The sequence below is a fragment of the Camelus dromedarius genome, chromosome 14 (assembly GCF_036321535.1).
Source record: "Camelus dromedarius isolate mCamDro1 chromosome 14, mCamDro1.pat, whole genome shotgun sequence".
NCBI lineage: Eukaryota > Metazoa > Chordata > Mammalia > Artiodactyla > Camelidae > Camelus > Camelus dromedarius.
The window spans coordinates 45,229,145-45,251,820 of NC_087449.1; the positions used below are offsets into that span (position 1 = coordinate 45,229,145).

The 22,676-nt window shown below is 50.1% G+C and overlaps 1 long non-coding RNA gene across 1 annotated transcript in view; it reads right to left on the bottom strand.

The window, feature by feature from the left end:
- Positions 1-16,050, bottom strand: part of LOC105086936 (uncharacterized) — a 29,744-nt gene extending 13,694 nt beyond the window's left edge. Inside the window, exons 1-2 of the long non-coding RNA XR_836977.3 lie at positions 15,858-16,050; positions 14,676-14,856 (exon numbers count right to left, since the gene is read on the bottom strand). This is a non-coding gene — a long non-coding RNA (uncharacterized LOC105086936). The remainder of the gene's footprint in view (positions 1-14,675; positions 14,857-15,857) is intronic.
- Positions 16,051-22,676: the final 6,626 nt, after the last annotated feature.

Below are 22,676 nucleotides of genomic sequence, written 5' to 3' on the forward strand. Positions count from 1 at the left end.
TCCTTTGCTTCCATTTCAGCTGATGTAAAACTAAGTGGCACTGGGCCCGCATGCTCTTCACATCAGCACAACAAGATGCTTAGTCAATAAAATAGTTGAGCCAAGTGAACTCAGCATGCGACTCCAGGAGGAGTTTTTTTTCCAGGGGAAATGTTATCATTTTCCATTCCTGTTTAATGAATCATGGGAATTATAGCAACATTACAAATGGCTTTCTGCGCAGGCTATTACTTTGTTTCTGCAGGGTTCTAATGGCAGGCCCGCTTCACTGAGGGCTCAGCCTGCCCCCGGCTAAGGAGAATAATGGTATTATTAGAAGCAGTCCCCTTTCAAGGCTCCGGCCCGGGAGGGGTAGTCGCCCGGGACCTTACGAATTGGGTCTAAAGTGGGAAGCCCGAGTGATTGATTTGGGAATTTCCCGGGGAGTCTGCACAGGCGTCCGGAGCACCATCTGCTGAGACCCGGCACAGCTAAGTCAGGTCTCCTAGGGCTTGGCCAAAAAATCTGGGGAGGGGGGCTGGAAGAGGAAGGGAAGCAGGAGACTTGTGAGCTATTTTCCTGAGCTGAGTGTGGAACAAAGGGAGCAGCAGTGAACAAGACAGACTCGGTCCCCAGGGGGTATGGGGTGCTCAGAGATGGGGCGTGGGGAGCAGACATGTCCCAGCCTTCACCAAGACTGCCCAGAGCTGTCTCTCACCATGGATCTCGCCATGGTGGCTACCAGAAGGAGCAAGCCTGGTCTCTGTCCATGGAAGCTTGAAGGCAGGGCAGGGACAGAAGAGGAGAGAAGGTGGGCAGGAGAGAGGGGATCCAACCCTCACCCACAGCGGCCAGCTGAGTCAGGTCTGGCGCACAGAGAAATCTGTGGGTGCAGGTAGCCCTTCCCCAGCCCCTTGTCCCTCCCACTTGGAAATGGAGGATGCAAAGAGCCTGGGGGATGCGCCATGGCCAGTATCCTCCTTGAGAACACCCAGCCTGTCCAGAGCTAAGCCTCGCTGCCTAGAAGCGAGAATAAGTGCCACAAAGCCTTGCTTCTATTAAGCCTGCCACCTGCTTTCTACAATGTTGATCAAGAGCAGACATGTGCCTTAAAGGGCTATTTGACCATTGTAGTAGAACCAATTTGGGTGGCCTCCTGGCTCACGAAACCCACCTGGCCACAGCTGATTGGCTTAGGGTGGACACCCAAGCCCAAATGAGCCTTTCAGAGTCTGTCCCTCTCACAATGTAAGATGCCAGAGAAGTACTTTTATTTCATTTGATCACTGCTGTCTCCTGGGGGCCTGCCTGAATTCTGCTTACCACACAGGAGGGGCTCGATAAATATTTATTGAACAAATGAACCAACAAACGAACAAATGAATGAATGAGCCACTATGAGGAATTTGGAATTTTTAACTGGGAAACGGAGATGGGGAGCTCTGGAGCCGAGCAGCATTAGCTGCAGGAGTTAATGAGCACATAAACTGCTCCCTGGAGAGAAGACCCACCTCCTCTGACCTCCAGGATCCTTGGGGCTACCTTGGTCTTGACTTTCCAAAGCTGCCGATTCTCCTCTGGTTACTGCCTGTTAGCTTTGAGATGGCCCAACACCCTGGCCATAAATTCCCTCTCTTGCTTAAGTCTGTTTCCATTGCCTGAAACCAAAAAGTCTTTACCAACCTGATGGGAAATTTTGCTCCCTGATATGTCCTGTTCCCCTACCTGGCTGCTTCTCTCGGAGTCACACTCACTCCTGCTTGTTCCTGGGGCTGTACACAGGTCTGCCCATGGCCACCATCACCAGCTCTTGATGGGCTCTGGCTCTGAGGCTGCAGGGACCCAGAGGCAGGGAGTGGCGGCGTGCTGGGATGCCAGGTCCTTAGGACAGCGGGGTGTGGGAGGTGCAGTACCTCCTCTCCCTCCAGGGCCCTCACCGTACCCTAGCCTCAGATGTGGGCTCTGGGGAGGTGGTGGGGAGCTCACTCAGATACTCCCATTGTGTAAACCAGGGCCAGCCCCAGCAGTGCCTGACTCCTCGCCTGTCTCCCACCCTACACACACAAAGGGGTGGGAGTGTGATGGACTCAGAGCCCTGAGAAAATCTGAGTTACAAGCTGAAGCAGGAGGAAGGGCTGCCCCAGCCCCCAGCCCCCAGCCCCCAGCCCCCAGAGGCTGCTCCTCGCCTGGCTGGATCAACTCTTTCTTTCCTTTCTTCCGCCCTCGCCCCAGGTGCCTGGATACTAATTATAATGACCCGGTGAGTTACAAGACGGTGAAATTGCTTCCACCTGAGGTTGTCACGGGCTGGGGCGAAATACCAGGGCTGGAAATTAAACTGTGCCAGCAGGCCTGAAGGGGTGGGAGCAGGCGGGAGGAGGAGGCGGAGGTGGGAGACGCACCCGCAGCTTATAAAGTAGCGTTTATGAAGTGTCAAGAAGACGCGTCCTTGGCAGACTCACAGAATCTGGAGCTGTCCGCTGCTGGTTGCTGGACACAGGTGCTACAACAGCAGGTGACCAGGGACCAGCAGAAGCACCACGGCCACCTGGACCCCCACAGACAGAGAGATCAGCGGAGGACTGCAACGGAGGGTGGATCGGGGTCAGGCTCCGCTCCCTAGACATGGGGACACACACACCCTGACAGGTGAACCTCCTCTCTGTGGGCTCTGAGAGAGAAGGAGGAGAGGGAAGGGGTGACTAGAGCCCAGCCTGACTTCAGCAGCCACCACATCTCCAAGCTCAGCCTGAAGAAATTCTCCCCTCCAAATCCAGGTCTCTTCATCCTAGGTCATGTCTGCCCACCAGCTCTGCTGTGATCTCTCCATGTGGAATTCTTACAGACCCGCCCAGCAGGGAGATCCCGGATGGTGGGAGGGAGGGAGCCACCTCGAGGACCTGGGAGTCTGCATGTCTGAGACCTACGGTCAGCACCACCGAAACTGTCCTGCTGGACCAACCACAGCGGTGACAGGCTCACCTGAGTTACTGAGACTATCTTCCCAGGTCAAGAGCAGGTTGAAGTTGGCCCCTTGAATTCTACCAAATCATTCATGGGTGGATCTCTCCAGCACTATTTAAACTGTTCCAGGACATGGAAAAATAAGGAAAGTTTCTAGATCATTTTTATGAAGTGAGCATGGCACTAATACTACTACCCAAATGGAAGAACACACACAAAAAAATCATAGATCAATCTCACATTTATTTCCCTGTAACAATTCTAAATAAAGGAGTAGCCTATAGAGTCCAGGCAACACAGAAAAAGAACAATATATCATGATCAAGAGGGGCTTAAGAAATGCTAGGTCATTAGTGTCAGGACATCTATTAATATAATTTACCACATTAGAGAATCTAAGCATAAATTATCTGCTTAAATCAACAACCATTCTTAATTTTTAAAATTCATAATGAAATAAGAACAAGCAACTTCTTCTTAATAGGATCAACTATAACCATCTTCATCCCAAAGGAGGAAATTCTAACAGCATTCTCATTAATGTCAGGAACAAGGCCAGGACATTCAGTAAGTTCACTATGACCTGACTTTGTTCTGCAAGTACCACTTAATGCACTTAAATAAGAAAAATCACTTAACTATCTGAAAATTGAAAAGGGTAGGTAAACTTATCATTATTTGCAGAAGAAACATATGCATAACTGGTGCAACAAAAAGAATCAACCGAAAAACTATTACCAACAATGAAGAAATTCAATAATATGGCTAGTTACAAAATTAACATGCAAATGTCGATGGTCTTCATACTTCAAAATGACAGCCAGTTGGGGCATATAATGATATGATACGAACATATGATATTTACAATTAAAATGAAAAAGACAAAACGCCTAGGAGTATGCAAAAATACATTTATAAAGAAAACCCTAAAATGCTGCTGAGGGACCCAAAAGATGACTTGAACAAATGGGAAGGCATACCATGTTCTTGGATAGGAAGAATTGACATCAGAAAGCCATATCTGTTTTCCCTGAGTTAATCTATAACATGTGCATGTTTCAATGAAAGTACTGTTGGGAATTTTTAATGAAACGAGATGACTTTGAGGTTCATATGGAAAAATAAGCAGGCAAAATAGCCAGGAAAATTCTAAAGAGTAATGAGGGGAGGCTAGCTCTATCAGGTATTTAAAGGTAGCCTAGAACTGCAGTAATTTGAATACAATGGTAGGTATGTCTTATGAGTAGACAAACACATCAATGGAACAGAATAGAAAGCACAAAAACAAATCTAAAAACATGTGAGCATTTAGTCTATGAGAAAGGTGGCATTTAAGTCACTGAGGAGAAGATGAACTATTCAATAATGTTACTAGGACAACTGGGAAGCCATTGAGACAATATTAAATTAGATCCATACCTCACACCTATGCCAAAGTGAACTCCAGAAGGATCAAAGATTTAATTATTTTTGAATGAAGTAGTAAGTAGCCTAGAAGAAACAATCAGAGAATTTTTAAAAAATGATCTTAATGTGGGAAAGGCCTTTGACAAGACACCCAGAAACCAAAAAGAAAATTGCTGATAAACTTGGCTATATAAAAATAGAATACCACTTCATGACAGAAATCACCATCAGCAAAGTCAAGACAACCAACAAACCAGGAGAAATACGTGGTACTTATCACAGATAAAGTATTAATTTCCCACTTGTATAAAAAGCTCTTATAAATCAATAAGAAAAAGACCCATAACATGATGGGAAAAAATGGGCAAACAATATGAAGATAGTTCACGGCAAAGGAAATAGAGATAGCTCTTAAACATCTGAAAAGACACTCAACCTCACTCATAATAAGAAAAATGCAAAATGAAACTGCCTGGTATACCTTTCACCTATCAGATTGGCAAAGATCGAAAAGCTTGCTAAAAGACTGTGTCGGGGAGATTGAGAGGAAATTGGCATCTCCTACATTGCTTCTGGTACAACCTCTGTTGAGGGGCAGACAATTTGGCAACATCTATCAAAATTACAAATGCATATGCCCCTTGGCACAGAAATTACACTTCTGAGAATTAAACAATAAGAAATTCATGGAAATGTGTGAATTGGTGAATATATCAAATTATTCCCCATATCATTGTTTGAAATAGTAAAAATAAATAAATAAAAGGGGGCAGGGGACTAAAGGGCCACCAACAGGTGATGGCTTAAAGAAATTGTGGTCTATGCATACAAGGAGATGCTAGGTGGACATTAAGAAGAATGCAGTGACAGTAATTCCACTCCTAAGTACATACCAGGAGAGTCGGAGACCTATGTTCCCGTAACAACTTGTACAAAGATGTTCACAGCAGCACCATTCATCATAGCCAAAATGCAGAAATAGTCTAAACATCCATCAACTGAGGCATGGATAAATAAAATACAGTATATCTCTAAGACAGAATATTATTCAGTTAAAAAAAAAAAAGAATGAAGTACTCATGCACACTACAACGTGGATGAATCTTGAAAACATCATACTGAGTGAAAGAATCCAGACCCAAAAGGTCACATATCATGTGATTCCATTTATAATCAGTGTCCAGAATAGGCAAATCCCATTCATTCAGAAAATAGATTAGTGGGTGTCAGCGGCTGGGGGAGAAGAGAATGGGGAGTGGCTGCCCATGGGTGTGGGGTTTCTTTGGGGGATGATGGAAATGTTCCAGAATTAGATAGCGGTGATGCTTGCACAACACTGTAAATATATTAAAAATCACTGAATGTTACGGTATGTGAAGTATATCCCCACCCAAAAAAAAGAATGAGGAAACTCTGTCTTGTTAGGGGGTGATCACTAAGACACAAAGTGACAAAGCAAAGCACAGAACCCTGTGGATATATTATTATATGGTACCATTGGTGAACAAAAGAGGGGGAAAGTATAATTTATAAAAATACATGGGGGTATCCGTATATGGCCCTTATATGCAAAGACTGGCCCTGGAAGGACACACAAGAAACTGAAAACCCTGCCTCCGTGGAGGGGACTGGGAGGCTGGGGACCAGGTGGGAGGGGGACTTTCCTCTGTAGATACCCTTGAAATATGGTAATTTATTACCTACTCAAATATTAAACTGAATTAAATTTTTAAAATGAAAGTGACCCCTCTGTCTGTCGGGGGGCGGGGGGGCCAGAAGTAATTGTAACGGCACTGGGGCCACCATCGATGGAAGACAAAGGCCTGGGGCAGAGGTACCTGGGTCCAGCCATTTGGGGGCCTGAGGGGTGACCTGCTGCAGGGAAAAGCCACGAGATGGGCAGGGACTCTGGTAAGGCCCAAGAGGATTCCTGAAGAAGGGAGCCAAGGACAGGGGGAGGGGTTGCGGAGCAGGGAGGACTCCTGTGCTTTTTTCCTGGAGACAGGAGCCAGCTGCTCAGAGCTGTAGGGATGGCCACAACCTGGATAAGGATGGAGAGCAGGGAGGGGCAGAGAGAGAGATTGGTTGGGAACTATGTGCTGAACCAGCTGAGTCTCTCTGTCAGTGACAGTAAAATGCATGTGCCCTCCCTGTGTTGGGCATGGGATATGGGGATGGATCAGACATGGTCTCTGCCTTCCAGAAGCCTCTAGTCCAGTGGTTTCTGAGTGGAGGTGTAGCTGTTACTATCCCAGGCCTGCAAGGCAGGGGAATCTGGAAACTGCAATTGTAGGGAGAGGGCAGGATGGCAGGAGCTGTGGCCTCAGAGTGTAGGAGCCAACTGCCAACCGCATGGCAAGGGAGAAGCAGAGGGAAGGGAGGGTGGGAAGTGGAGGATGGAGACCATGACCCCACTCTCTTCCCTGCCAGTGCCTCGCATTGACCCAACCAACCAGCCAATGGATGAAGGAGCCGGTTGAATTGTCCACACCGATCAGCCTCCTGCAGCACGCGGCAGGGGGTACAGAGCAGAAAGTGGACCTGGAGATGCACGTGGGAGACAGCCAGCGGTCCAGCTCGTTCACGGCCCTTTGTCTGTGAGTTCCAAGACAGGCTTCTTCCCAGAACAGGAGCAAAGGCAAGCCCAGAAATTTAGCGTCATGGGGGCTAATTCCAAAACATACCAGCCTGGGAACCTGATGTTCCCCAGCAGCCCAGTCAAGGTGACCCATGGCACAGCCACCCTCTCCTCCGGCACTAGGACCCAGTCACCTGACTCGTGGGTCCTCGTCAAAGTCAAAAGGCAGAAAGCAAACGGCCCTCTCTGATCCTCCTGTCAATCCTGTATCTGGGCCCAGGACTTATTTTCAAACCAACCAAGCGTCAGAAAGTCACACATCAGGCTTATCTCTCCTGCCACTCATCTCCCGAAAGCCCTTCTCCCCGTCCCTGTCATTCCCAGACAAATAGAATCCCTCCCCCACCCCAAACCCTAATAAATGTCTGAGCTGGGGGAGCAGCACCCAGCGCTGCAGAGCACCCGGTCTGCCCCAGCTGTGCTGTTCCAATAGGTGCATCCCTGTCTGCCTCTCCTGGCCCGAAAGAGGTGAACAGCCCTGTCCATGAACGCGAAGAAAATCGCCACCCTTCCCCGCAGCCACCTGCCTCTGCCCCAGTGACTCAGAACTGGTTTCCATCTCTAGCCACTAACCACAACAGGGGCTGGGGGCTGAATTTTCACATCTTTGACTCCGTGCTATTCATTCCAGAGCTGCAATCAAGCTGAGGCGTGTCTGCTGGCACCCCAGACCCAAGGCATCCACTACTTGTATCAACCCTTCCCTCTATATGTTGCTTTCCCTTTGACAGTGACAGTTGGCATTGGTGCAGGGGCTGCCAGCAGGTAGTGTTGTTTTGAACCTGGTTCCTACTTGGAATCTTCACTCTGCTATTATCAGCCCTGCGGCATTCGTTCGTTCACTCATCCATCCATCCATTCTTTCACTCACTCAACAAACATGCATTGTTCAAAGCACAGTTCTGGGTGCTGTTCTGGGCTCGGAGACACATAGGGGAACCAGACAGACAAGGTTTCTGCTCTTATGGAGCTTCCACTTTAGTGCGGGAGGCAGGCAATAAACAAGGAGGAAATAAAGTGATAAGATGGAAAGGACAAGGGGTGGGAGAGGGGTGGAAAAGAATAAAATAAGTGGTCAGAGAAGAATTCTCTGAAGAGGTGACATTTGGGAAAAGATCATGAGCAATGATCCAGGCTCTTAGAACCTATTTCCCAAAAAATTGGGGTAATTTTAATCATGCCTGTCTCTCCAGGTTGATAAAGAATTAAACGAGTTAATATACATCAAGCACTTGGCCCAGGGCCTGGCATCGAATAGTGCCCAATAAATTGCAGCTCCGTGTCTAGCTAGGGAAACAGGGACTTGGGGAGGCACCGCAGACCCACATGGGACTCCTGACCCAAAGGCAGGGCTTGCTGGCCTGGTTGCATGCCGAGAAGCTTCCTGGAGGAGGCTGTCAGCAGTGGCCAGTTGCAAACCTGAGGCCAGCCCAGACATCTAAATCAAGAAAACTCCTGCCTAGGTTAGGCAGACCCCAGCAGCCTGGGTCCCTGAATCTGGACCTCTGTACTGCCTGAGTCATAGCCTCCCCTCACCCACTCCTGGGCCCCTGAGCCTTGGATTTCCATTGAGGCTGGAATCTGCCACAAGCCCCATGTTTCTGCTCCGAATCACCCAGAGCCACAAAGTTGAATGAATCCGGAATACGGATGACCTACTTCAGGAAAGCCCATCCACGCAGAACTCAGTGCTCTTTTGACCGATGGCCGCCACGGTACTGCCACCTCCCCAGGCTCAGCTCCTCCACCCAGCCCAGTCCTGGATCCTCCCTCTCCACCCGGGAACCAAAATCTCATTTCTCCTCCATCCTAAACTGTTAAAGCCCCAGCAAGAGGGAGGAGCAGACAGACTTGAGGGAGAGAAGGCAGCCATGGGAGGGCAGGACAGAGCACTCTGTCCCAGAGCACCACGTGTTCCCCCTTCCCCCTTCCCAGGCCTCGCACTGCCCTGCAAATGCCACCACTCCTGACTGATGGCAGGAAATTGATCCCTGCTCAGCACATCTCAGGAGGACTGATAACTACTCAGCGAGATGGAGTGAGGGGAGGGCTGGGGGGTGGAGCCGAGAGGTAGCAGGGAGGGGAGGGCACCCACTCTGCTGAGACAAGCCCCCATCACCCCTAGTCCTGAGCCTCCCCTCTGCCTCTAGGGGAACTGAGGGGAGGGGGACACTGATGTGCAGACGGGAAACTCCTATGTCTCTCTTCATAAATAAGGGGCATTCCACCACATTTCCACCAGCTAGAGTCCTTCTCATCCTTCAAAGTCCACCTGATGTCCTCCCCTCCTCCCAGAAGCCTTCCCAGATCCTTCCAGTTGGATGCCAGCTCCACTGCTGAGCACTTACTGTATGCCAAACCCGATGCTAGGCATTTTATATACAGTATTTCATCAATGTTCATAACTCCCTGAGAAGTAGGAACTGTTACACGCATTCCACAGTTGAGGAAAGTGAGGCTCAGAGAGGTTAGGTGACTCGCCCAAGGACACACAACTGGTAAACTGTGTTTGGAGTTTGAACCTGGGCCCAACTGATTCCAGGGCCTAGGTGCTTCACCACAACTTTCTCCCACCTTGTTCTCCTATCAGCACCTCGAGCCTCTGATATAGACCCTGCTGGTATACAGGTTACGGGTTGCCATGGCTCTGTCTGCCTCCCCCATTAGACTGTGAGGTTCTCAAGGGCAGGGCCATGTCTCACATCACCTCCACCCCAAACCCCCTTGGGTCTGCTCACAGTAGGTGTCACTTCTTTGTGGGACTCAGTCCCAAAAGACCCAGAACAGAAACTGCCACCTGCACCCTACTCCCGCATTCCTGCCGCCTTCACCTCACCAAGCAGGCACTTCCTCGCCCACTGATTCTGCCGTGCTCCATCTCAGGGCCTCTAAACGTTCCTCCTGGCTTCACCGAGACTCTCCTTAGACTGTTTCCAAAATCTCGATGAGCCTTTGCATTTTAAGCAGACACGATTTTATCAGATTTCCCCGTCTTTCCAGGCGCTCAGCTCTACCCAAGTTTGATGAACTGATCTCAGTTAGATAAATCCTATCAGCTGTCGGCTTTGCTGAGACTCAGAGAGTGACATTTCCCCGGTTTGCTCAGGTTTAATGCAAAGGAGACAGTCCTGCTGCAAACCTTCCAGGCCAGGTGAGACTAATAAAGAGTCTTCTACAAATGGCCTCACTCTGCCAATCTGGGCCGTCGGACTGGCTTCTGGCTCCCTACTGTTTCTGGAAGGGTGGAAGCCAGCAGACAGCAGACCACGGAGGGCGCCAGGGATGCAGCCTCTCTCTTGGCTTAATGGTGGTTGGCAGCATTTCCATGCATTTCCATGCAGGATTATGCCATAAATTTACTTGGCTCCAAACAGGCATGCTCACAGCATGGATGCAGTAGGGGAATAGGGAGGGGAGGAAGTGCCCCCAGACTCTAGGCCTAAGCATCTCGGGGCACACCCAGCCCCATCACCCCAAAGCTGGTCATCGCTCCCAACCCCGCAGGCAGCCCAGTTGCCAGCTGACTCTCCCTGGGAGGGAGGCCTGAGGATCTGCCCCCAGAGGAGCAGAGGAATCGACGAGGGGCAGGGGGGGAACAAGAGAGGTAAAGGGTCCAGGCATCACGTGACATCACGAGTATAAAGGGACACCCAGCAGCCTCATCACATCCTCAGACTGGACCCAAAGGATAGTCCCTGCAGTGGGGACCCTGACTGCTCAGCTGACCAGGGCAGGCCTTTACTAGGCCATCTTTGCCCCTGTAACCCAGGGCTGGGAACGCTGTGAAGCAAAACAGGACAGATGTGGGTTGAAAGTTTATGTTTCCCCCGCAACCTGGGTCCATTAGGAATAATGACTTGTAAGGAGGGGAGGAGTAATCTTGGTGGGGGGTCCCTGGAGAAGAGGTGGATGTGTGAACACAGACACCACAACAGAACGCTCACTCCTGAGCCCATGTGCATTCGCTGAAATGTGCGGGCACCAGCACGCCCACTCACACGCCACGTTCACCCACACGCTCACAAATGTGTTCTCACGCACAGGCGCACACACACACAGAGACACACTCCTATATACCCACATCCACAAACTTCGCAGGGACCTGCATTTGATTTGTGATGAGTTTGGGTATTTTTTTCTTTTTTTATGAATATCGTTTGCAAAACTAATTAAGAGGGATTGAAGCCCAGAGCAGAGCTAATGAGCTATTCATATACTCTGGCATCAGCCCCGCTGGTGAGGTTCAGAGATGTCTTGAGATAGAGTCAGAGGGAAGAGACGCCACCCCCAGGGTTCTCTCTCCAGCAGGGAGACTCAGTGGAGGTCTTGCAGCCTCCTCTCCTCCAAGGGGCTTCCAGCTGGGATGGGGGGACAGCGGGAGGGCAGCCTGTGGAAGGGGCAGTGCTGTGAGCAGTGATTCCCAAACTCCAGCGTCAGGATCACTGGGAGGGCTGGGCCTGAGTTGGATTTACAAGGTCTGGGATGGAGCCTGAGAATCTGCATTTCTAACACACTCCAGGTGCTGCTGCTGGACCAGAGGCCACACTTGGAGAAATTCTGCCTTAGAGGCCTCTGCTCCAAGATACGTCTGCCTGGACCCACACACCACGGGGTTTAAATGCACAAGGGGTTGACGGGAAGACAACAAAAACTCGAGATCCTGCTGTGACAGAAAGGGCCCATCACACTGAAGGATTAAAACCCACCCAGGATTCCAGCAAGAACGAGACTCCCATCCTCACCTTGATGTCCTGTCCCCATACAGCAGCCAAAGCTCAACCACAGGCATTAGCCCATCTGAACTTACGCGGCCCCACCGCCTGGCGTCCCGTTTCACAGATGAGGAAACTAAGGTGCAGAAAGGTGAAGCGATGCACCTACTATAACCCAAGGAGAGCCCGGATCCTAACTCAGACGTCCCCTTTCCAACGAGTATCCTGCTTTGTGCCACAGGAAGCAAAGTACAATGAAGTGCTGTGGAGCGTTCAGAGGTAAGTTCAATGATGAAACACGTCGCCCACAAAAAGCTGCATGAGTAGCATTAAGCCAGAGGAACGGAGCTTCCAGCTCTTCCCACTTTGTCCCTCTAAGTCCCAGAACTAACAAAAGCCCCAAATGTGGCCTGCTTCCCACAGCCCGCAGCCACGCCATGGAGTCACATGAAGCCAGGGAGGGAGGACGAGGCCAAGTCAGCACAGAACCTGCCCCACAAACCCAGGCAATTTCCCTTCCGTCCCCAACCTTGCCCTCTGTGGACTGGCCCTGCCTGTGACACATGCAGTGTGACCTCTCACACCTGAACGACTGCCTGCAGAATGCTAGCGTCACCAGGGCCAGCAGAACAGGTGGACAGGGACAGTGCCTGGGCCTCTCCCTCTGGTTTATCAGTTGATCATGAACTGACCTGGGAAGAGCCAGCAGGGGAGACTTCAGGGGCCCCTCCCTCCTCGCCTGCTCCCTCAGTCCATCCTCCAGGCTGAGCCTGGCTGGGACCTAGATTCCTCCACTTATAATTAATTGTTATCAGCTGATCAAGTCAATGGATGTGGTGAGCTGGGATTGGGCTGGGGTGAGAGACAGAAGAGAACTTGAGCCCCTCGAACATGACGGAGCCCGCAGAATCTCCCTCTGTGCTCCAAGCATGGTAGACCTTTCCGGGGCTCAGACTTCTAAACGTAGATGCCCCCAAGTAAGAATTTTTGCTGCTTTATTAAACACCGAGAGTTTGCCAAGCAGCTCATAGGACTATCATCAATCTTTACAATAACCCTGGAGAATCATTTGTTTTATCCCTAATTTATAGGTAAGGAAACAGATACAAAGAGAGAAGTGACTTGCTTAACACCACACGGCTGGCAACTGAGATAACTTGAACCCGTTTCATTCTGACTTCAAAGCCTGTTTTTCTTTTCTGCTTTGTTGCACTTTCCTCATGAATGCTCTTCCAAGAACTCCTATTCACCCATCAAAACCCAGTGTTACAGTGTTATTTCCTATGTGAAGCCCTCCTTCATTCTCTCTGTTCACTTCATATTAAGAATGTTAGTCATTCTTATCAGAATTCTAAATGAGGTTTTGATTTAGTCAGTGGCATTTGACTGGAAGGCCTAGTTGTGCCTGCATTTTGTTCCACTAATTATTCCTTCTTCTTAAGCTACACACCCAAGGAATAACCAAAAAACAAAAAAAAGAAGCCACTTATTATTAGCTAGGTCAATGTCTGAAGCCCAAAAGTCTTGCCCACATCCCTAAATCCAATAGATAACTAAAACTATGGCCAAGCCCAAAGCAGTGGAGACCCTAGACTTGTTTGAAAAGAGAATGAGGCTTAATATCTGGCTCCAGCCTTGGTTCCAGAACTTCTACATGGACTCAGGGTTGACAACCCAACCAGAAGAGGCATCTGGGGGACTTACCTTGAAGGCAATTTGAATAATAAACACACTCTTTTTATTTTAATGTTTGATTCATGTCATTTCAGAGGGGAAATGCTAACGGAGGTTGGGAGTGGGGGCTGAAGTCCCCCAAAGTACCCCCTTAACACTGACCCTGCCTGGCTCAGGTTTAGTCCCACCATGAGGACTGAGTGAGTGACAGCATGGCCTCCCTGCCTGCTAGTAAACAGGACCTGACACCCTGAATCTGGCCAAATTTGTCTTCCTTTGGGGGAAGTGGTCCTGGGGGCTCAGACTGCTCCCTCCCCAACAGTGCTCTGCTCTGCTCCCACAGCACCTGTTCAACCTTGTCTCGCTCGGTCCCTTTGTCTCATCCTCGCCCAGCTCTAACCTGCCCACATGTCCTCAGTGCCTAGCCCAGGGCCCAGATGCAGAAGAGTCAGGTGAGGGCAGGTGTAGGAATCAAGAGATCTGGGTAAGAGGTAGGGGATCCTCCCAAGAAGTCAGAACCAACATCCTCAAAAAACATGTGGGAGGAAGGAGCAGGGTCAGAACTAAGACCAATACATCTGGAGAGCAGAGAGCAAGACTGAAATGCAAGCAGGTGAATGGGTAAGTAGGCAAGGAGGTAAGCAGGGCCTTGTAAGGAATAATGCGAAAGTGGTATTTATCCTGGAGCAAAGGGGAGTGACGTGATCAGAATCACACTTGGAAGGATCTCTGTGGTCCTTTGTAGGAAATAGATTGAGACCTGCTGAGGGTTCCTGCATGTCCCTAGTCAGGGCCACGAGGAAGTCAGTCCTGTGATGGTTAGTTTTATGTGTCAACTTGGCTGGACCATGGGATGCTCAGATAGTTGGTCAATCGTTATCCTGGATGCTTCTGTGAAGATGTTTTTGGATGAGATTAACATTTAAATCTGTGGACTTGATAAAAGCAGATTGCCCTCCATAATGTGGGCTGGCCTCATCCAATCAGTCGAAGACCTAAATATAACACACACACACCCCAAAAAAGCCACAAGGCCTCCTGGAGCAAAAGAAAATTCTTGCAGATGGCCTTTGGACTAGAACCACACCATCGGCAATCCTGGGTCTCCAGCCTGCCAGCCCACACTGCACATTTGGACTTGCCAGTCTCCATAATCATGCGAGTCAATTCCTCAGAAGAAATGACTTTGTTTGTATACATAGGTATATATGTAGGTACACGCACTTGTGCACACACACATCCCATTGGTTCTCTTTCTCAGGAAAACCCTGACTTACACGGTTTCCTTCGCAGAGACTCACCCCAAATCCTAGTCGGGCAGCAGACTCTGCAAGCAGTAGCAGAGGGTGGCTGGACCAAGCTGTCCTGTCTTCCATGAGGTTCTCCTTCCCCATCTAACTTCTCTCTTGGGTTCTCTCTGCTCCACCACGTGGGCCCCAGGGAGCTCCACCCAACTGCGGGCCTCCGGTCCTCCAACATTGACTGTCCAGTGATGGTGCACAACAGGGGCAAGACACAAAAGCAAAAGCAAGTGAGGTTCATCCCACCTGCCACAAGGCACTGGTCCAGCTCCCTCATCCCAAGGTTCTGGTCTGCTGCTGTTAAAGGTAATAATAGCCACATCAAGCATGTACGGTGTTCTTAACACATCACACATATTAACTCATTTAACCCCTTCAACAACTTCAAGATAGGTATTATTATGATACCCATTTCACAGATGAGATGACTGGGTCACAGAGAGGCTTAGCAAATTGCCCAAAGTCACACAGCTTCTAAGTGAGAGAGCTGGGACTCAAACCCAGCAGTCTGGCTGGCTCCAGAGTCTACAGTATTTTCTTCAATTGTGGTAAAATAGACATAACATAGAATTCACCATTGTAAACATTTTTAAGGGTACAATTAAATAGCGTTAAGGACATTCACATTGTAGTGCAACCATCCTTACCATCCATCTCCAGAGCTTTGTCATCATCCCAGACTGAAACTCCATACCCAGTAAACAATAGCCCCCATTTCCTCCTCCCCCCCCCCCAGTCCCCGGTAATCTCTATTCTATTTTCTGTCTCTGTGAATTTGACTACTCTAAGTACTTCATTGAGTTTCGAAATGAAATCATACAGTTTTTTGTCCTTTTGTGTCTAGCTTATTTAGCTTAGTATAATATCCTCAAAGTTCATTCAAGTTGTATCAGGTGTCAGAATTTCATTCCTTTTTGAGGCTGAACGATCTGCCATTGTACGGATGCACTACACTCTATCCATTCATCCGTGGATGGCAGTGTGGGTTGTCTCCACCTTTTAGCTATTGCTTCTGTGAACATTAGTATACAAGTATCTGCTTAAGCCCCTGCTTTCAAAGCTTTTGGGTATATACCCAGAAGCAGAGCCCAGAATCTTAATTACTATGGTCAATTGTCCCTAAACAGCAGACTTTGAAACCAAGGCAAAGAAAGCCACTTCCCTCTCCCCAGATCTACTCACCCCAGCTGTTTTCTACTCTCCATAAATCCTCGTCTCCAAGCTTAAACCTTCCTTAACGCCAGGCTTTTTTAACTACAACAGCCTCCTGGACATTTCCACCTCTGTGTCTTACCGACATCTCAAACTCAACACGTCCAAATTAGAATTTTCAGTCCATCCTCCCCCCAGCGTCACCATCTCAGTTGCTGGCATTTCCAAGAAGCCTGAAGCTGGAACTAAAATCCTGGGCGTCATCCCAGACACCTCCCTCTGCTGCCCTCACTTACATGCACCATCCACAGCCAAGGCTTGTCAATCCTAACCCCAAAATACTCCTGGAATCTCTTCACTTCTCTCCATCTTTGCCAGTCTCACCTCCCAGGCCAAGCCAACACCATCCTCTGCCTGGACCACTGCATCAATCTCCCCTCCAGTTTCCTCGCATCCACTCTTTACAGCCTGACAATCAATTCTCACATCCAAACTTTCCCTGGTCTTCAGATGCTTGTAGGATGAAGTCCAAAGCCTTTATGATGGCCCAGAAAGCCCCAAAGATCTGCTGACTGCCACTCTTCCAGACTCCTTTCATGCACCCCCATCCCTGGCCTCCTTGTAGTTTCTCCAAGGAAATTGCTCTGTTCTACATCAATCTTTACACCTACTGTTTCCTCTGCCTCTAATATTCTTCCTCCCACACCCATCCCCAGCACACCTCTGCCTGGCCAGTTCCTACTTATTCTTTAGGCCTTGGCCAAAATGTCATTTCCTCAAAGAAACCCCCCTTAACCTTGACCCCCAGGCCTAATCAGGACCCTCTGTTGGTCTCACACAGCACTAGTTCTTTGCCTTCATAGCAACTATCCCAAAAATTATGATAATGTCTTTATTAGGATCATTATTTATCCCCTCCTCATTTTCTTCACATAACTGTCAGCTTCATGAGTGCAGGGTCTTGGCTGTCTGGTTCTTCACTGTATCTGCAACACTGATGCTCAAAAAAATTGTTTCAAGTGAGTGTTATTGAACATGGAAACACCTGACATCAGAAATGACCTCCAACAACAGGTGAATTCCACCACCACCACCCTGCCTCTACCAGAGTGTGGCTTCTCCCCAAAACACACACCAGCAGTCCCACACAGGTGCCTGGAGACACATACACACACACAGTCACAGGCACATGTGGCATGCTGACACCCCCCAGCCACCACACACAGGCATATGGGGCAGCATGCCCCCCCTCCCAGCCCACACACTCACACACTCACAGACATGCACACACGTAGACATGTGAAGTCACTCACAGGTATCAAACGGGCACACTGTCACACAGAAGGTCACACACCCGCAGCCATAGTCACAAACTCACATGCAGACACTAATGCACACGTTTCCATGCACACAGCATACAGCATCACTCACATGGTTGCTCACCCACAGACACAGTCACACACTGCCCTGCACTCTCAGCCAGCTTCCAAGTGACATCTGGAGATGGCTTCTAAAAGCCTCAGGGCGAGGACAGCCCTTCTCAGTTCCTGGATGGGAACCTCTTCCCAGGACCCCCAGAAGCTTTCTATACCCTTCCAGCACATTCTGCCCCCTCCCTTGGCCACCTGCCTACCAGCCCAGTCCATCCTGGCTCCCAGACTACAGGTTCAAGGTTGGGGCAGATATGAGAGTCATGACCAAGTGTGACTAGGACCAACTCAGCAGAACCGTTTACTACTACACAACCACTGGTAATTATTTGCCCTCACACTTTTCTGTGTATTTCCATATGAAATTGCTCACTCTGATTCTTGGGAAGAATTCAAATGAGAAAATCCCATGAATAATGAAACTGCCTGGGAAATGAGGAGCCATTGTCATTTCTCGGGCTCTGAGCACGCCTCACCCTGGAAAACAGGAGTTTAATTCCATACGGGGGCCTGGCATTGCTATGGGGGGAGGTTGCTATGGGGGGAGGGAAGAGCTGGAATCAGAGAATCTTATATGGATGTGAGTGTGTGTGTGTGTGAGCGTGTGCATTTGTGTTGTGTTTGTGTGTTGATGTGAATGTGTGTGCAAGTATTTCCACTTTCCTATTGCTGATAACAAACTACCCACGAAAATTAGTGGTATATAGCAACAATCATTTTTATCACAGCTCACGATTTGGGGGATCAGAAATTCAGGCTGGGCTCGGCTGGATAATTCTCCTGTTCCATGGAGTGGGGACAGAAATAGTGATTTAAGCTGGAGAACCGGGTGGTCTAGGGGGTCCAAGGTGGCCTCACTCACACGGGTGGGACCTTGGCAGGAGTGAGGAAGCCTGGGCACCACCAGAATTTTCCACTAGAACTCTGCACATGGCCTCTCCGGCCGGACCGTCTCAAATTGTCAGACTTTTCACAATGTGGCTCAGCACTCCCAGAGAGTCTCCCCGTGATGTGGGCAAGCTGCAAGACTTCTTACAGACTAGCCTTGAAAGTCTCAGAATCTTCTGTTCCCACATTTTATTGGTCAAGCAAGTCTTTGGACCCAACCCAACTCTCGGGGAGGGGAATTAGCCTCCATACCTCTCAACAGGAAAAGTGGTAAGAATTTTCAGCCACCTCTAATGCGCCACCGCATACATCACACTCCAGAATTCATCACAGTGTGATGGGAAGACCTTGCATTTAAAAGTGCATTAAGATAGGTTTGGATCCCAGTGCCTCCACTGACAAGCTGCCTGGCCTTGAGCAACAGAAATAACTCCTCTGAGCCTCAGTTTCCTGATCTGTCAAAGGCTGTTGTTGCGAGGACTTGGATGTAAGTTTCAGGCAACAGCATTCAGTGAGCACTTAATGTATGCTAGGTGCCCAAAGCATGTGCATTTCTTCCTGTTTTCCCCTGCCCTCCTGCCCTGGGTCACACACCTTAGGAGACTCTTGAGATGGGAGTGGGTAGGTAGGAGAGGCAGAGACTGAGGCCCCAACAGCCTCTGTGCTCACATCAGGACGCAACCCACAGCCGCCTGGCTCCTGCCAGCCTCCTGATGGTCCCGTCTACTCCAGTGCCAAGGCCCAAGGTGAGCCCTGGAGCCTCCGCCATCTGGTCCAGCTGGGCCAGCTAGAGGCAGCTTCGCCAGCTCGGCGGGGGTGGCCCTGGCTAACAATGGCATTAATTTTTCATTTGTTTGTTTGATTTTCCGCAGCGAATGAGGAATGTTCCCACAACATCTGGAGCTGCCCCAGGCGGAGGCACGCAGAGCGGCAGTGGCAGCAGTGACAGCTCAGAATACCGCCCTCTTGTTGCGTGCACATCCCCACGTCCACACACACACAGACCAGTACACACAGTCACTCTGCATGCCCACGCACATGTGTGTGCATCCATAGAGGTCTGTATACTACACAAACGCCTGGGTACACGTGTGTCCTCATATGTACGCAACCATGCTCGTGACACATACGCATGTGGGCGTGCCTACATGCATAGATGCTATGCGTCCTCAAACACACATGTTCAGATGCACAGACTTACACACACACACACACACACACAATCACAGCCACATCACTAGGACTGGGCTAAGGGCTCCCAGTTCTGGACCAGAGCTTAGGAAGTCCACAGCCCAAGGAGGCCCCTGTAACCTCTGCTCTGTGTGCCCCATTCAAGCCAGTGAGAGCCAAGCCTGACCCCCAGCCTGGAGCGGGAGCCCAGCTCCCTATCACCTCCTCTCGGAGATACAAGTTCTACAGCTCCCTGCTCCCTCCCCAGGCCTGGCCCTACCCCTCCCTGTCCTGGAGCCTGATGTGACCAGCTGCTCTCTCAGCTCCCAGGAACCTGCCCACCACAGACCCCACACTTAGAGACAGGTGCTCAGGGACAGTCACCTCCCCTCCCTGAATGATTCTTTCCCCTGTTGTAAAATGAGAGAGCTGACTAGACAACAACACCTGGGGGCCAGCCCGAGGGGACCCTCTCTGCTCCCACAGCCCAGCTCAGCTCAGGCCCAGGGGCACTTCCGCACGGAGCTTCGGGGCTGTGTGTCCGCATATGTGTGCTCGGTGTATCTGCACATATGTGTTTATGTTCATATATCTGTGCAGCCAGGTCTGCCTTGCATGTTAGTGAGTGTCCGCACATGTGTCGGCAAACAGCTGTGAATGTGTGTCCGTGACTCTATATGTGCATCTGTTATCTGCACTTGTAAGTGTGCCTCTGTGTTTATATGCCTGTGCTTTTGTGCGTCTGGGTCATTGCATGTCCTTGTGCCTGTGGATGTTCTTATACGTCTGTGTGAATCTGCAAAGCTGTGTATGTTGGTGTATAGGTCTGCATACATGTGTCTCTGTGCTTTTATACATATGTCAGTGTGTCTGTGTGTGTGTATATGTGCAACAGAGTGTGGCTGTGTGTACGTCAGCATGTGCAGGGGTGTGTGTGCGTGTGTGTGTGTATTGGGAGCCAGGGTGAAAGCATGTCAGTGTCAGGACCTGATCACCGGTTTCTCTCCAGCTCTGGCTCCATCCAGGCCCTGCCATCCAGCCAGGCTGGTAGGAAGAGGGCAGCCAGAGAGAAGAGAGCTTCCCAGACCAGAAGTGAATCTTGGCCCAGTGGCACAGTGTGGCCACAGAGGTGGGAAGGCACAGGGGCAAGTCTGTGTCCCTGAGGCCCCTCACCTTCACCTGGCAGCAGGCCGACGGCCCTTGGGACCAATGGGCAATGGGGAAAGCAGTGCAGTTTGTTCCCTGTGTGGCCCCCGCATCTTCTGTGGATCTCCCTGCTGGTTGCTCTCCTGGAGGCTCCTCCTCTGGACTCTCTCCCTGCACACAGATGTGTGTCAATGATCAGCTTCATCCTCTCTCCAATTCATCCTTTCCCTGGCAGGTTGCCCACATGTCACACACACGACACACAGACCCTGGTCTCTGTCGCACTCACACTCCTTGTGAAGCACTCTGGCACACACACTTCACAGAGTCTCCGTGGTTCTCTGTCTTTCCCCATCCCCTCGTCCTCCTTCCCATCCCGGTGCTGGCAAGAGCAAGGTCCTTGTCCTAGCAGCTGTGGTAAGGGTTCTCGGATTGCTAGTAACAGAACCTAGTGGACAAGCTTGGGATTTTTTTAAGTGGGACGTTATAATGATACAGGCGTGTCTTGGGAAACCCAAGGGCAGAACCAGAGCCCAACCTCAAAAGGACTGTAAAGCTAGTGGGAGCCCAGAACCTTCTCTCTTTGTCTTCTCTCTCCTCCGCCTTCTTCTCTTTCAGCTTCTCCATGGACTGGACTAGCCAAAGACAGCTGCCCTACCCCAAGAGCTCAAAGTACCTCAGTTCCAAAGAGCAGCACAGACACACCAGCATCAAGGATTCCAAGACTTTGAGAGAGAAAATATAAGTGGCCAAGCTCAGGCCAGTCATCCACCTCTGGTCCAATCAGCAATGGCTGAGGGCGGGGTCACACAGAAACATGGCTGCCAAGCCCCACCCCTTGGGTGTGCCCAGCACTTCCCAGACAAAAGGTCTTAGGCAAGAAGTTCACTGTCCAGTGAAGGTGAATGAGGTCCTCAGGGTCAGCCAGATAAGGAGTCCTGCTGGCACCTGGATGTAAAGGCCTGGATCTCCAGAGTGCAGATGACAGTGGGTGTTGTGGGCTGAACTGTGCTCCCCTCAAACTCATATGCTGAATTCATAGGGTGAATCCCTGACCCACCAGTGGCTACACTTGGACATGGTGCCTCTAAGGAAATAAACTTATATGAGGTCTTTAGGGTGGGACCCTGATCGGCCAGAAACTTGATCTGGGACTTCCAGCCTCCATAACGTGAGGAAACTAATTTCTGTCGTTTAAGCCACACGGTCTGTGGTATTTCGTTACAGCAGCCGGAGCTGACTAATAGAGTGGGTTTATGCATTCAGGAGTCTTCAAAAGGTAAGTGATGTTGAAGCCACAGGAGCCCACGAGAGCACCTGGGTTGGAGGGTGGGACATGGGGTAGCCCACACAACAGGTCTAGTCCTGAGAACACCCTTCGTTCCTGTTGGGACCTGCACCCTCTGCAGCCTGCTGAGCCCCAGCCTGGTGGCAGCCCCAGCAGCAGCCCCTCCTCTCTCCTCCTTCTGGATGCACACCTCGACCCTCCCACCACACTGGACAGGCTGTCCCCTGCATGCCATGTCACCTCTCCCTGGCTTCGTTCTCACCTCTACCCATCCTGGCCCCACCCTCCTGCACATCACCGCCTAAGAAATCCCCCAGGCTGGAGTCACAGACAGTGGTGCTTAGACAAGCACCAGCACCCGCCCAGGCAGGTGACCCTGTGAGTGGGATCTAGAACTCCAGACCATGGCGAAAATGGGAAAGAAGGGCTTCTTGCATTCGTAGATCCAGTCACTGCATGTCCTTCCCTTAGATGAAGCCAAGACACTGAGAGACTCTGGGTCCTGCTCATGGATGGGAACCCAATCTCATCCATCCAGGCCCCTCCATCATTTTTGCTCCAAGACGCAACAAATGCCTCTTGGCCTCAGAACCCCTGAAAGCAAACTGACTGATGGTACACTTTCAGCATATCCCTGAGAGCGCTCATTTCAAACCATGTGATCCCTCCAGCCTCGCGTTAAGAACTGTGTTCACGATTTGCTGGGAATCATACTGGCAGCGGACAATAGTAATTATTTTAGCTGAAATTTAATGAGCACTTACTACCTGCCAAGAAGAGAGAGCTAGGCACTCTGCAGGCATTATCTCATTGAATTCTCACAGCCTCTCTGTAAGATGGGTCTTTTTATACCCATTTTGGAGACAAGAAAATGAAGGATCAGAGGTTAGCTAACTTGCCCAAGGACCCCCAGCTAATTAGTGGCAG